The sequence below is a fragment of the Bos javanicus genome, chromosome 11 (assembly GCF_032452875.1).
Source record: "Bos javanicus breed banteng chromosome 11, ARS-OSU_banteng_1.0, whole genome shotgun sequence".
Taxonomy (NCBI): domain Eukaryota; kingdom Metazoa; phylum Chordata; class Mammalia; order Artiodactyla; family Bovidae; genus Bos; species Bos javanicus.
Genome location: NC_083878.1, coordinates 69050654 through 69064577, shown reverse-complemented (window position 1 = coordinate 69064577; position 13924 = coordinate 69050654). Strand labels below are relative to the sequence as shown.

Sequence of the window (13924 nt, the reverse complement as noted above, 5' to 3'; positions counted from 1 at the left end):
AGTATTTTCAAATGCATTAGACAGAATACATAAGATTACAAAGGGAACAAATTACATTGAACTACAGTTATCAAAATATTTTCTAAAACCTCAAAATTGCAATCTAGTACCGCACGCGCTTCTTTGTTCACACATTCAACAAGATCTAGTGACAGGCCTAACAACCCCAGAATTCTCAAGCTGTGAGGAGCTTAAGCAGTAATTTAAGATATCTGCAACCAGTCCAGTCTGGTAGGAAGAGTCTCTGGGATTTCTGCTGGTGGCAAATCACAGACTCAGCTAAAACACCTGAGTTCCTTTTGCCTACACTCCTAATAGCAAGAAATGCTAAATTTTGGCTGAAATATAAAGGTATAGAAGATTTTTCCAAGTGTCCGAACCCTTTGAATTCTGTCCGTGAGCCCCAGAGCCCCTAATGGAAATCTATCAGCACAGTGTATGTCAGCCATCTAAGTTCTTATCCCTAATTATCAGTGTTGGTATGTTTTGCTGGAGCAGTTGAAGCATGCTGCAATGCCGTGGCTTGGCCGTGCTCCTTAGTGCTCATTCTTTGCTCTAAGTCCTGCTGACTGTGGGGGCAGTGGTGGTGGGGTAGCGGGGTGGGTGTCTACACATCTTTTCTCCTGGATTGTGATCAGGTGCTTCTGGCCCAAGATGACCTGTAACTATTCCCTCCACCAAGGAAAGCTGCAAATGGAGGCCTGCAGCATCCCACCCTGGGTTTGAAGGCATTATCCACCACCCCAAGACCAGAACACTCACTCCTGAGCTGCAAACTCATTCCCAAGAGGGAGAGTCCACAAGGACCCATCGGGTGACTCGCTCTGCCTTGTCAAAATAACAGATCGGCTCTGCTGCAAAGGCATGGGATTAGGCAGCCTTCAGAGAGCTATTTTGGGATGGGTGGTTTCTTTTTCTCTCCCTCTGATGGTTTGTTTTCAGACTCATTCAGAGAATGCCACAGAGGTCACGGGAGCCAAGGAGAGGGTGGCACTTTCTCCCCAGCGCCTATGGTGGGGTGGGGAGGGGGGTCCAGGGCTCAGCATGACTCCACCATTTCTCAGGAAAGAACTGCTGGTTGTTTGCAACTTCTCAGAAACCCCACAGTGTGCCCAGTCACTGCTCTGGTGGCCCAGTGTTTGGGGGGCTCAGGCTGGAAGATGGAAAAGGTCAGGGTGGGGCCTGGATGAGCCTGGACAGAGTCAAGAAAGCTGGAAGGGACCCTAGAGGGTGTGCAGCCACCCTCCCTATTGCCCAAATAAGGAACCCAATGCTGGGTCCCAGGGGTTGGTCAGTTCAGTTCAGTTGCTCAGTCGTGTCTGACTCTTTGCAACCCCATGAACTTCAGCACACCAGGCCTCCCTGTCCATCACCAACTTCCGGAGTTTACTCAAACTCATGTCCATCGTGTCAGTGATGCCATCCAACCATCTCATCCTCTGTCATCCCCTTCTCCTCCCACCTTCAATCTTTCCCAGCAGCAGGGTCTTTTCCAATGAATCGATTCTTCGCTTCAGGTGGCCAAAGTACTGGAGTTTCAGCTTCAGCATCAGTCCTTCCAATGAATATTCAGGGCTGATTTCATTTAGGATTGACAGGTTGAATCTCCTTGCAGTCCAAGGGACTCTCAAGAGTCTTCTCCAACACCACAGTTCAAAAGCAACAATTCTTCGGTGCTCAGCTTTCTTTACAGTCCAACTCTCACATCCATACATGACCACTGGAAAAACCATAGCTTTGACTAGATGGACTTTTGTTGGTAAAGTAATGTCTCTACTTTTTAATATGCTGTCTAGGTTTGTCATAACTTTTCTTCCAAGGAGCAAGTGTCTTTTAATTTCATGGCTGCAGTCACCATCTGCAGTGATTTTGGAGTCCAGGAGTCAGGGGCTGAGACAAGAGCAGCTCTCATCCTCTTTCCTCGGGCCAACCTGGTCTAAGCCTCATGTGGATCTTGCCCTTGAGGTCTTAGGGACCCAACCCCCCTACCCCCAGATGTGCAATAGCTCCTGTCACCGAGTCTCTAAGCAGAGGGGCCAGAGACCTCCTGCCTGCAGGCTCCCCTGCTGAGCTAGAGGGATGCTGCTTCCTGCCTTGGTGCTGGAGGTGTGCCCCTATTAACACCTATTAACACAGAACCATCCCTGCCCCAGCACCACCCAGAGCTGGTGCCACTTCCAATGGTGACTTTGCCCTGGGGCTGTTTGGGTTGGCGTGTGCTGAATGGACCAGCACGGGCTCCTCCAGCTTGTGTTTTCCATACTTGCACAGATCGTACAGATCGTTGCTTCAATCTCTTATATGAGATGACCCCTTCAACCCTCTGCTGTGGGCCACCTGCAAATGTCTGCATATCTGCTCTCTGCTTCTTCCTTGAGTAAGTGAGTGAGTGAGTGAGTGAAAGTTGCTCAGTTGTGTCTGACGCTTTGCAACCCCATGGACTACACAGTCCATGGAATTCTCCAGGCCAGAATACTGGGGTGGGTAGCCTTTCCCTTCTCCAGGGGATCTTCCCAACCCAGGGATTGAACCCAGGTTTCCCACATTGCAGGTGGATTCTTTACCAGCTGAGCCATGAGAAGTCCACATCTTCCTTGAAGACACAGACAAACTGCTCATCCTGACCCAGCCCGGCAGGTACGTCCTCCTCCCCAGCCCTTTCCAGGCTCCTTCAGATTCTGCGTGTTCTTGTTGACCTGGGATAAACAGTAAGCAAAATTTCTCTCAATTTCCCCCAGCCTCTAGGGCAAGGCCAACTCTGATGTCCAGTGCCAGCACACACCCTCCCACAGTAAGGCCTAAAACCTCCAGCCTGGGCCCAGGCACAGGGCCACGCACACAAGTTCTGCAGGCCCATGGCCACGTGGTGCACGAGGGGGGATGTGTGGGGGTTCTTGGCTCCCGCTCTGTGGCAGCCCCAAACTCCACCTCCAGGGCTTCAGAGCCTTCATACCTTTCCTCCCCTGGACTGTGAGATTCTTTCCCATGAAAGGATCGAAGCTCCTTCATCCTTCATCCAAGGCAGACATGACCTGCTCAGGTGGAGCCCTCACTGCTCCGGAAGATGCCCAGGGATCTGAACCTGAAGCTGGAAGAGCCCAGCCCCCACTTCAAGGAGTGGGCAGGAAGTTCAGAGCCACAGACTTGCTGGATGGTGGGGGCGGGGTGCTGGCCCCCAAAACAAGGCCTCCCATGCTGAGCCATGAGAGCAGCCTGTTGGTGCCCCATACTCAAGCCTCGTGAAGCCCCTTGTTCAAACCAGGAACCCCAGTGGCTTCACAGTGCAGTTATGGAGGCTTTATGGGGCAGTGGGACAACGGGTGAATGAAACCTGGATGACCAGACCCTCTGCCTGTGGCCCGGGCCTACTGCTTTGGTGGAGGACCAAGAGAGCCCCTCTGTTTCTATGCAGTTTGGGGTGCCTCCTTCCCAGCCCTCTAGTCCCTTTTGTCTCCTTGTGCTGAAGATCCAGGGGGCAAAGAGCATTTCAAGTGGGCCTGAGGATGGGAGAGCCATGCAGACTCTCCCCACCTGGAATCTTCATCACCCATCTCCCGCCCAGTGCCCACCTTCATTCTCACCATTCCCTTTCATCCCCTCCTGAGTTCCAGCCAGAACTGCCCAGGGACCACATCTGAACATGCCAGGCTCCTTCAGGCCTCATGTATGTGGCCTAGCCACCCCAGGCCCAGGTGAGACACCTGGTCTACAGAGCTCCCTCCATGAGGGCGGAACCACGTCTTGCTCTTTGAACCCGCCCAGTGCCGGCCACAAAGTTCTGGGTTCAGAGTACGTGTTCACAAAATACTGAACAACTTTATTAGCACCAGCTGAGTAACCCGCAGTCTGCAGCGTCCAAAGCACAACGCTCTTAGCCTCTGGCAATTTAACAAGCCAGGAGGAGAAACTGAGAGACCAACCCCGCCTGACAAGAGAGGAGCTCACTGAATTGGACACACAAATAAACAAGATTCAAGAAAACACAAGAGCAACAAAATGCAACTAGAGTTTCTACTACCTCCAAAGCGAGGCATGCCCACCAATTCATTTGTCTGAATGCAGGATCATAGTTAAAAGCTATGCTATGCTTATATTTCTGAAAGTTCTAATGAGCATGATATATTTGGGTAGCAATTCATGCCATATAATTTAAAATAAATATGTATTTATTGGAGGATGTGCTGAAAGACATTTTACTAATCAGAATATTGGATTAAAATGGGCTTAAACTGTGTTGGGTGAGAGCCTGCTGGTGGAGGGAGGATTGGGAGGGCTTTCTAGGGGTCTGGACCCCCCATCCCCTGCTCTCCGTAAAGGACACAACCCCCTAGGGCTCTCATTCCTTCCCAGAAGGGGGGGCCTGCCTGTCTGTGCTCTGATTAGCCACCTGCTGCTCCAGCTCCTGTGATCCGGAGCCATGATCCCCCGGGCGTGGGCAGTGAGCGTGGATCTGGCTCTCAGAGTGTCCTGCCCCCCTTGCTGAGGCCTTCACCCTGATTCTAGGAAGATGTGCTCCATTACTGGAATGGGCCTCAGCCCCGCCCACCTGGGAGAGTAGTTCCAATGTGGGGAATGCAGATGGAAGGGTTTTCTGTTCTGCTTTCCTAACAAAAACCCCTTGGAATTTATGTCCCTGCACATACCGTTCCACGTTTCTGCTCACATTCTTCCTCCTGCTGCCTAGAAACCTTTAAATTTGCAAACAGCCCTGCCTCGGCATTTGGGAGGTCAGAGCCATTCATCACCCCCATGTTTTATTTCCACAGGGATTCGTGAAGTCCCCACAGAGAGTCAGCCTGGGGACAGGCACCGTAGATTCCAGAGAAAGATGATGGGGGCGGGGGCAAAGAGTGTTTTTTCAGGACCTCATTTTAAACTTTGTGCCAGGTACAAGGCAGAGTATTTTGTAATGTAACTGGTCCTCACAGCAGACTTGCTGCTGCTGCTGTCACTTCAGTCATGTCCGACTCTGTGCGACCCCATAGACGGCAGCCCACCAGGCTCCCCCATCCCTGGAATTCTCCAGACAAGAACACTGGAGTGGGTTGCCATTTCCTTCTCCAATGCATGAAAGTGAAAAGTGAAAGTGAAGTCGCTCAGTTGTGTCCGACTCTTAGTGACCCCATGGACTGCAGCCCACCAGGCTCCTCCATCCATGGGATTTTCTAGGCAAAAGTACTGGAGTGGGGTGCCATCGCCTTCTCCGTCCCGGCAGACTTGGGAGGTGCAGATTAGCAACCTCAGTTTACAAATGAGGAAAGTGAGGTGTAGCAGGCTGAGTAATGTTCCCCACCCCTGCCTGAGATGGCCATGCCCTAATGCACAAAACCTGTGGCGAGGTTCCCATAAATGACAAAGGGGCTTGGGCTGTGATTAAGGATTCGGGGATGGTGAGACTGTCCTGGAGTATCTAGAGGGACACTATGTTATCACAAGGATCCTTATAAGAGTGAAGGAGGAGCGTTAGAGTCAGAGAGCGATGTAGTGATGGACACAGTGGTCCAAGTGATGCAGGGCAATGAGCCAAGGAATGCAGGAAGCTTCTAGAAGCTGGAAAAGGCAAGGAATTGGATTCTCCCTCCGAGTCAGAAGGAGCACAGCCCTGCAGACACCTTGATTTTAACCCAGTGAGACCGATTTTGGCACCTTTCCTCAGAACTGTAAGATTGTTTAAGGCACTAAGTTTGTGGACTTTTGTTTCGGCAGCAATAAGAAACTAATAAATAAGGCATTGCTTTTCCCGAGGCTACAGAGCTGGGGAGTGGCAGAGGCAGTATTTGAATCCAGGTTGGTCTGACTCCCCAGGTCCAAAAGATGTCAAGAAACTTATTTATTGGAGCTCAGAGCTGGCCTAAGGTGCTGTTTCTTGGCCAGGTAAGAGAGGTGTCCCAGGCCTAAGGCAGAGGTGGACCGACAGATACTTGAGGCTCTGGACAGTAAGGAGTCCAGGCTGAGACAGGAGGTGAGGTGAGTGTTAGGTAGCAAGAAGCTCACAACTGCAAAATGGCTCTATCCTTCCTCCTTGAAGACCCACGACAACTCTGTTCCCGCAGGGCTTGGGATGCTGGTGCAGCCCCTTCAGTGACCCAGCTGTAGAGGCTTCTACTGATGGGCCAGGCTGGACTGGGGGCCACTACAGCTTCTACCCTTCTGTACATGGTGGCAGGGTGGCCTCCCTGACACTCTCAGAAGAGACGGTGCCCAGCTCTGCCATGACCTGCCACAGGACCCTGGATCAATCACTGAATCACTCCTGTCCTCAGTCTCCCCATCTGAAAAATGGGATGATGATGCCCCCTTCATAGGGCTGCTGGAAGGACTGGCTGCATGTGCCTCTAAGTGGGGCTGAGTCTCAGCTGGCATGCAGTGCTAGGATGACTGCGCCTTCCCTCTGGCAATGTCCATTCTGGCTGTAGGTGTCTCTGCCGTGCTGGTGGCCAAATGGTTTTAATGGTGCCCTTGAGTCCGAGTCACGGGTCCTTAGTTCCAGCCACCGCACTTGGTAAATACGTCTCTGTGGGGCTGCCCTGCTGTTTTGTCATGGAGAGAAGTGGTCTCTCAAACTCTTCCCTGTGGTGGTGAGGGGACATCTGGCGACCGAGCCCCTCTGACCAGAAACCCCTGAAGGAGCATCATTGCTCCTGCTACCCCTCCCCTTGGCCAGAATGCTGGGGGAAACCAGGCACAGACCTCCCTCCTCGCTCTCCCTCCTGATTGCTGTGGGGAGCGTGGGGTCAGGAGATGGGGGACAGAGGAACCGCAGGACAGAGCCAGCAGTGGCAGCCTCTTCAAGTGATTCTTCCCGGATTTGTTTTGAGAGTTTTATTCGGTGACACATCCACCCATGTCGCTATATTTATCTGTGAGAGAGGCAGGATATTTTTGAACGGATGTAATTTCTGGCTCTTTCCCTCCAGGGGAAGAAAAAGAGTTTCTCATTCCTATTCACTTCCACACTTCTTCTGTATAAACACACCCATGCACATACACACAAACATCCACACACGTGCACACACACACAGAAAGGCAGACCCTTGGTTCAACAACTACAATTCTGAGACTCTGTGGTTAACTCAGGCCTAGTTAACATGATGGATAAATAGGCAGACAGACAGAAGGAATAAACAAAACTGAATAAATGACCAAACCCACAGTGAAGAAATTGTGGGTTTGGGCGTTTATTTTTTTTCTCTTCCAACTTCACTAGCACATACTGAGTAGGAAGAAAATTGACCGAGGGCAGGAGAGAAGGCCCAAGGGGCACCTGCCAGGGTGAGGGGCTGGAGTGAACAGTTTGCTCTCTGGCTTCAGTGGAGTTGGCAAACCAGGCTCACAGCTGACCCAAAGCTGAGTGGGCGGTGAGAAAGCTGAAGCCAGGTTCAGGATGGCAGGGCAAGTTAGAGAAACAGCGAGACGAACTGTTCCAAGGATGAACACCCACCTTCAGTTCTGCATTTACTTGGAAATAACCAACAACCTGCAAACATCTGTAGGAAGTAAATGTCGCCAGGAAAACCAGGGAAGTAGGAAACGGGGAAACACAACTCAGGCCTCTGCAGCTGTGTCTTGCACAGCTTCCAGGCGTAAGGTCCAGGTGGCTGAAGTCACAGAGTTTTCCTTCTACGTTCCTTCCAGCAGTTTTACAATCTTAGGTACGACATTTACGCACATTTAGATCCACTTTGAGGACTTCCCAGGTGTGCAGGGGTAAAGAATCCACCTGCCAATACAGGAGACAAGAGATGTGGGTTCGATCCCTGGGTCAGGAAGATCCCCTGGAGGAGGAAATGGCAACCCATCCCAGTATTCTCACCTGGGAAATTCCATGGACACAGGAGCCTGGTGGGCTGCAGTCCTTGGGGTCGCCAAGAGTCCAGCACGACTGAGCACATGCACAGATTCACTTTGAGGTAATTTTCGTATAGGGTGGGACATATGGCTTAAAGTTTGTTTCTTAATTTTTTGTGTGTTTTGGATATTTAATTCTTTTCTCATCATTTATTAAAAAGAACATCCTTTCTCCAGTGAATTGTCTTTGTACTTTTGCAAAAAACCAGTTGACTAAATATGTGGATCTATTTTTGGGTTATTTCTTCTGTACCATTGATGGATATATATATATATATAATACATATAAAATATATTTTAATATATAAATATACATTACATAAAATACATTTCTACAGAAGTAAACATATATACAAAATATATATCATATATTTATTTGCATATATTTTACACATATATACTTATATACATTAATATAAATATATTATTATACAGTAGTATTATTAATATCTATTTGTATACATTTCCCTCCAAAACCATACTACCCTGATGACTGTAGCTTTATAGAAAGTCTAGTAAGTCTTCAAGTCAGATAATGTGATTCCTCCAATTTTGCTCTTCTTCTTTGAAATTGGTTTGGCTCTTCAAGTTCCTTTGCCTTTGCATATAAATGTTGGCTTTAGTGTGTCAATTTCTATGAACAACTTTTGCCTAGAGTTTTATTGGAATGGCACTAAACAGACAGATCAACATGAGGTGAATTGTTAAGTCCTCCCTTTAGGGCTTCCCTTTGCACCTATCTCTTAGGGAAAATTTCTCTTCACCCTCTTGATTCTCCCCCAGTAATGTATTGCTGTTGTTACTCAATATTTGTTGGGTCGGGGTGGGGGTCGGGGGCAGCCTCTGCTGTTCTCCTTTGGTCTCAGCTTGGGCAGGTGCTGTGCCTGGGAGGGGGGACAGTTCAGCGATTCTGTCCCTCCCCCATCGGCAGGGGACTTCTGGTCTGAGTGTAGTTTTACCCCTCTCCCCCAGGATTGAGCAATTTACTCTTCTCCCAGCTGCCATGGATCCTGTGCCCTAAGGCACTCTCCTTTCCCCAGTGGTTATATATGTATTTTTCCATAAAGGATATAGGGAGAAGGATCTGCACGGAACTCTGTGCTTCTCTGAAAGCACTGTTCCCTTTACCCAGACCTGAATCAAGAGATAGGTCTGCCCAGGTTGCTCACCCTCACCCCATCTTTCTTGTGAGCATCAAGTGTGTCCCACGAGAAGGGCCTGTAAGCGGGTGTGGATTTCCCTGAAGTCTGCAGCTCTCAAGGGGGCTATACATCCACACAGGCCCCACACGTGGCTTTTAACATCTCATTCAAAAGTTTGGTTGGATTCTTCCTTCCAGCTTATATGGTGTACAATTCCATAACAGGTAATCGAGGACCTGTGTCCCGTCTCTCCTTGGTGGTGCCTGCTTTTCCTTAGATTTCAGCTTAGTTTATTGCCTTCCATCACAGTTCTCTGATGAGTTCATGAAAAGGTGTCATTTTGTAAATTATTTGGCACTTTTGGGGGGTAAGGGTGAGAGCAATGCGCTTTGCAGAGCTCTGCACTCTAAGTGGGAGCCAGAAATCTGACTGATCTTTTGCATTTAAAAGTCCAGATGCTTACTTTATTGAGCAATGTTAGAAAATCTTTAAAAATAGAACTTTTATTTTCACTTTGGAATCTTTGAGAGTGCAAATCACTCTATGCATAGCTAAAGTAAGAGACTAATATGTCTTTGTTTCTGCCTCCTGCAACTGGTTTCTTTTTGTTCTTTTTCTTATGTGTATTTTTAAATGTAAGTTTTGCTACAGAGAGGTACCACCACACACCAGTCAGAATGGCCATCGTTAAAAACTCTACAAATAACAAATGTCAGAGGGGGTGTGGAGAAAAGGGAACCCTCCTACACTGTTGGTGGGAGTGTAAATTGGTACAACCACTATGGGGAACAGTAGGGAGTTTCCTTAGAAAACTAAAAATAGAATTACCATGTGATCCAGCATCCCACTCCTGGGAATATATCCAGACAAAACTAATCCAAAAAGATACATGCACCCCTATGTTCATAGCAGCAATATTTACAATAGCCAAGACATGGAAACACATAAATGTCCCCTCACAGATGAATGGATAAAGAAGATATAGTATTTATACACAATGGATTACTACTCAGCAATAAAAAGAATAAAATAATGCCAATTGCAGCAACATGGATGCAACTCGAGGTTATCATACTAAGTGAAGTAAGTCAGAAAGAGAAAGACAAATACCATATGATATCACTTATATGTGGAATTTAAAACATGACACAAAGGATCCTATCTATGAACCAGAAACAGACTCACGCATGCAGAGAACAGACTTACGGTTGCCAAGGGGGAAGGAGCTGGGGGAGGGATGGAGGGGGAGGTTGAGGTTAGCAGATGCAAGCTCTTATATGTAGAATGGATAAGCACCAAGATCCTACTGTACAGCACAGGAAACTATATTCAGTATCCTATGATAAGCCATAATGGGAAAGAATATAGGAAGAGAGAATGTATATACATGTACAACTGAGTCACTTTGCTGTGCAGCAGAAATTAGCACAATGCTGTAAACCAAGTATACTTCAATTAAAACAATTTTAAGTTTCGGCTAGGATATATTTCACATGGTTCAAAATTCAAAAGACTGTACAATAAACAAATCTGCCTCCCATTTCTATTTCCCTACTACCTTGTTCTGTCTACAGAAAGCCAGTGAGACAAGTTTCTTGTTATCTTATTAGAAATATTATACGCAATTATAAGAAAATACTTTTATTCTTTTTCCACTCATGTTTACACAAATGGTAGTGTGCTTTATGGGGCTTTCCCGCTGGCTCAGTGGTAAAGGATCTACCTGCAGTGCAGGAGATAAGGCAGGAGTTGCCAGTTTGAGAAGATCCCCTGGGTTGAGAAGATCCCCTGGAGCAGGAAACGGCAACTCACTCCAGTATTCTTGCCTGGGAAATCCCATGGACAGAGGAGCCTGGCAGGCTATAGTCCATGGGGTTGCAAAACACGCAGTCGCAGTCATTGTATTCCTTGCCTCCTTATGTGCCAGGCTCCTTGGAGGAACTCAAGTGAACAGAGGTGAGGACTTCTAGGCTGAGAGAGTAGTGAGATTTCAGACACTGTCAATAAGACACACTCCTAGGAACACGTATGTAACACATGGGCTGTCAGGATGCGGGGCTCTGCCTCTGGGCCACGGAGGAAGCTAACATTGAAAGTAGCTGGGCTAGGGTGGGCAGGGGTCTCCCTGGCAGGAGGTGGCTCCTGGCTGGCCAAGGGCAAGCTTCTATGCTTTGGGTTAAGCAGGCAGGACCCCAGGCAAGGTCTAGAACTCTCTATCCTGAAGAGTGTGAGACAGCTTAGTTTTTATTTTAGTTTTTCAGTAGAGTATGGACAGAGGGAAGGGAAACAGGATTATGTGATGAGGCCCACACCTGGGAGAGACAAGGACATAACTGTGAGCCCAGAGTGGTGGTGGCAAGTGCAGAGATGGGGGTCAGGACAGAGCTAACGTCTCCCAGACGGAGCTAAACCCCCACAGAGAGTCTGAGCCAATCTTATCTCCTTCTTAGGGGCAGGGCCACCTGCTGACTTGCTGGTGAGGAAGTACTGCAACTGCATCTCAAAGACTCAGTTATTTAGGGACTTCCCTGGAAGTCCAGTGATTAAGACTTTGGCTTCCAATGAGGAGGGGGTGCAGGTTCCACCTCTAGTTGGAGAGCTAAGCTCACATGCTTTGTGGCCAAAAAAAAACACAAAAACAAATCAGAAACAATGTCATAACAAATTGAATAAAGACTTTAGAAAAATTGATCACATTTTTTTAAAAAATCTAAAAAAAAAAAGATTAATTTATCCAGTTCGTGGAGCTGCCCCTGAAGCATCCCTCTGCCTGTGCAGTGTCTGGGACCATCCTGTCTGTCCAGTGGGCTGGACCACCCCTGTCAGGAATGCCCAGCTGCCCCACTGAAGCCTGCCAGCCTCCCTGGCCCTGGGCTCCTTCATGCCGCAAGAGCTTGAGTCCCCGAGCCTGGCCGTGGCTGCACCGGGCAACTCTCCTGCGGTGGGTGCACCTTCTCAGAGCTGTAGGTCTTTGGTCTCCCCCAGCACCGAAACTGGGGCCATTCCTGGAGCCCCCAGACCCCACACAGCCCACAGTGGCTCTCCCACCACTGCACTAAACCTGTGTGAGGAGCTGGTGTTCTAGGGTCCACGTCTCTAGAGGTGGGCAACAGGGGAGAGCCGTGGCTGTCACTGAGGGGTGGGGGTGGCAGGGAGACACTGTAGGTTAACCACAGCTAGCCAGCTATGATGGCATGTTAGTTTCCAGGCTCTGCCTTAAGGTCATTAAATATGTTACCTTCATAAATCCTCATCCTTATGAGGCAAGACTAATTTTACCCCCATTTACGAGAGGAAGAAACTGAGGCCCTGACTTCAGACAAGAACATCCTTCTGAGAATCACTCGGTGTGGAGACCGGGGACCCAGCTCCTTGGCTGCCAGCCAGCTGCCCTGTCCAGGTACTGCTGCACACAGGCCCGGACTTTTCCCTGACCTCCTGCCCAGTGAGACTTGAAGGAGGGAGAAACAGAGGCTGACTCAGGGACAAGCTGGCGGTCCCAGGTGTGCCCAGCTCAGATCCGCAGGCTGCTGGGCCCCAGCAGGACACACGGCTGCCCATGTGCCTTCCCAGGAATATTTGATGCCCAAGGGATTAGAGGCCACCAGCCCAAATGCAATCACTAAAGGGTTCAGTCTAGGGAGGATTAGCCAAGGGAGATTTGGAGGAAGTTATCCACAAATCACTGTGGCTCTTGGAGGCGAAGATTACTTGGGGATCAGAAGAGGTCCTGTTGGATGAGCAGAAGCCGACAGCAGGACGTCGGGTGCTTGCTTTCCTGGGGTTCCCAGCTCCCCCTCAGAGAGCCCAGGCTGAGTCCCAGGGCAGTGGGGGCCCTGGCCAATGGGACCCTCCCTGGAGACTGGGCCCTGCAGGAAAGGGTGCCTGCCTGGGGTCAGGCCTCTGGCTTTGGGTCACTCCCTCCCTCCTGGGGCCCCACTGTCCTTATCCACCATGTGGGGCTCCTGCAACCCACCAGGAGGCCACCAACCACAGTGGGCAAGTGCCCCAGCTGCCAGCAGGGGATTATTTGATTCTAGGCTCTGCACCCTTATGGATCCTGCCTGCCAGAGTCCATCATCCCTCCCCTGTCCAAGGCAGGTAACTGAACCTCCCCCCGATATGAACCTACCCAGGTTAAAGGAAGGGTTTGTGACATGCGCCCAGCATGGTAAGAGCTCCATAAACAATCTGTGGTTATTGTCAACCAAGGGGCCTTGCCAGCACTCCCATTCTGCAAGTGAGAAAGAGGGCTCCATATACGGCCCCATGCTGCCACCTGGCAGTCACAGGGAAGGAAATGAAACTGAAGAGTGTGAGGAAAAGAAGGGCCTGAGTTCTTACCAAGCAAAAAATGCTTTACATGAGTTATCTCATGCAAGTTACCTAATAACTCATATAGAGTGGTATTGCTATTTATGTGGCCAGAAACATTACTTGTGTCATTTGACTTAATCTTACAACACCCGTTCAGGTGGAGATTTAGTTTCTCCATTAAATAGAGGGCAGCAAGGTTCAGAGAAGTTAAGTAACTTTCCAAGGTCACACAGCAAGCAAAATCAGAGTGAGAACTGGAACCCGATCTGTTTGGAAGCTGAGCTCCTAATTGTTTGAGCATCATGTGCCTCCCCCAGAGAAGCTCTGGATCCTCTCGAAGGGGAGGGGGTTTGGCAGGGAGGACAGGTGTGAACATGGAGGGGGACTCAGAATTAAGCACTTTGGTCAGGGAGCACCCCTCCCCCATATCCTCTGCTTTAGCTCCTCTCTGAAGGATCAAGATAATAGCACATGATGCCCATTTCCTGAGTTGTATTATAGATGCTAAAATCCCCCACCAAATGAAAGACATTAACTTCTTGATGACCATGAGCACATAACCCCCAGCCTACTAGGGTTTGGCTGCCCCCCAAGCAGGGGCTCTGAGGCAGGAGCCA

The 13924-nt window shown here is 49.2% G+C and overlaps 1 protein-coding gene across 1 annotated transcript in view; it reads right to left on the bottom strand.

Annotated features, from left to right (window-relative positions):
* Positions 1-7442: 7442 nt before the first annotated feature.
* CAPN13 (calpain 13) overlaps positions 7443-13924 on the bottom strand; it is a 106430-nt gene continuing 99948 nt past the window's right edge. Inside the window, exon 22 of the mRNA XM_061432924.1 lies at positions 7443-7720. The gene's annotated coding sequence lies outside the window, so the exon portion shown is untranslated. The remainder of the gene's footprint in view (positions 7721-13924) is intronic.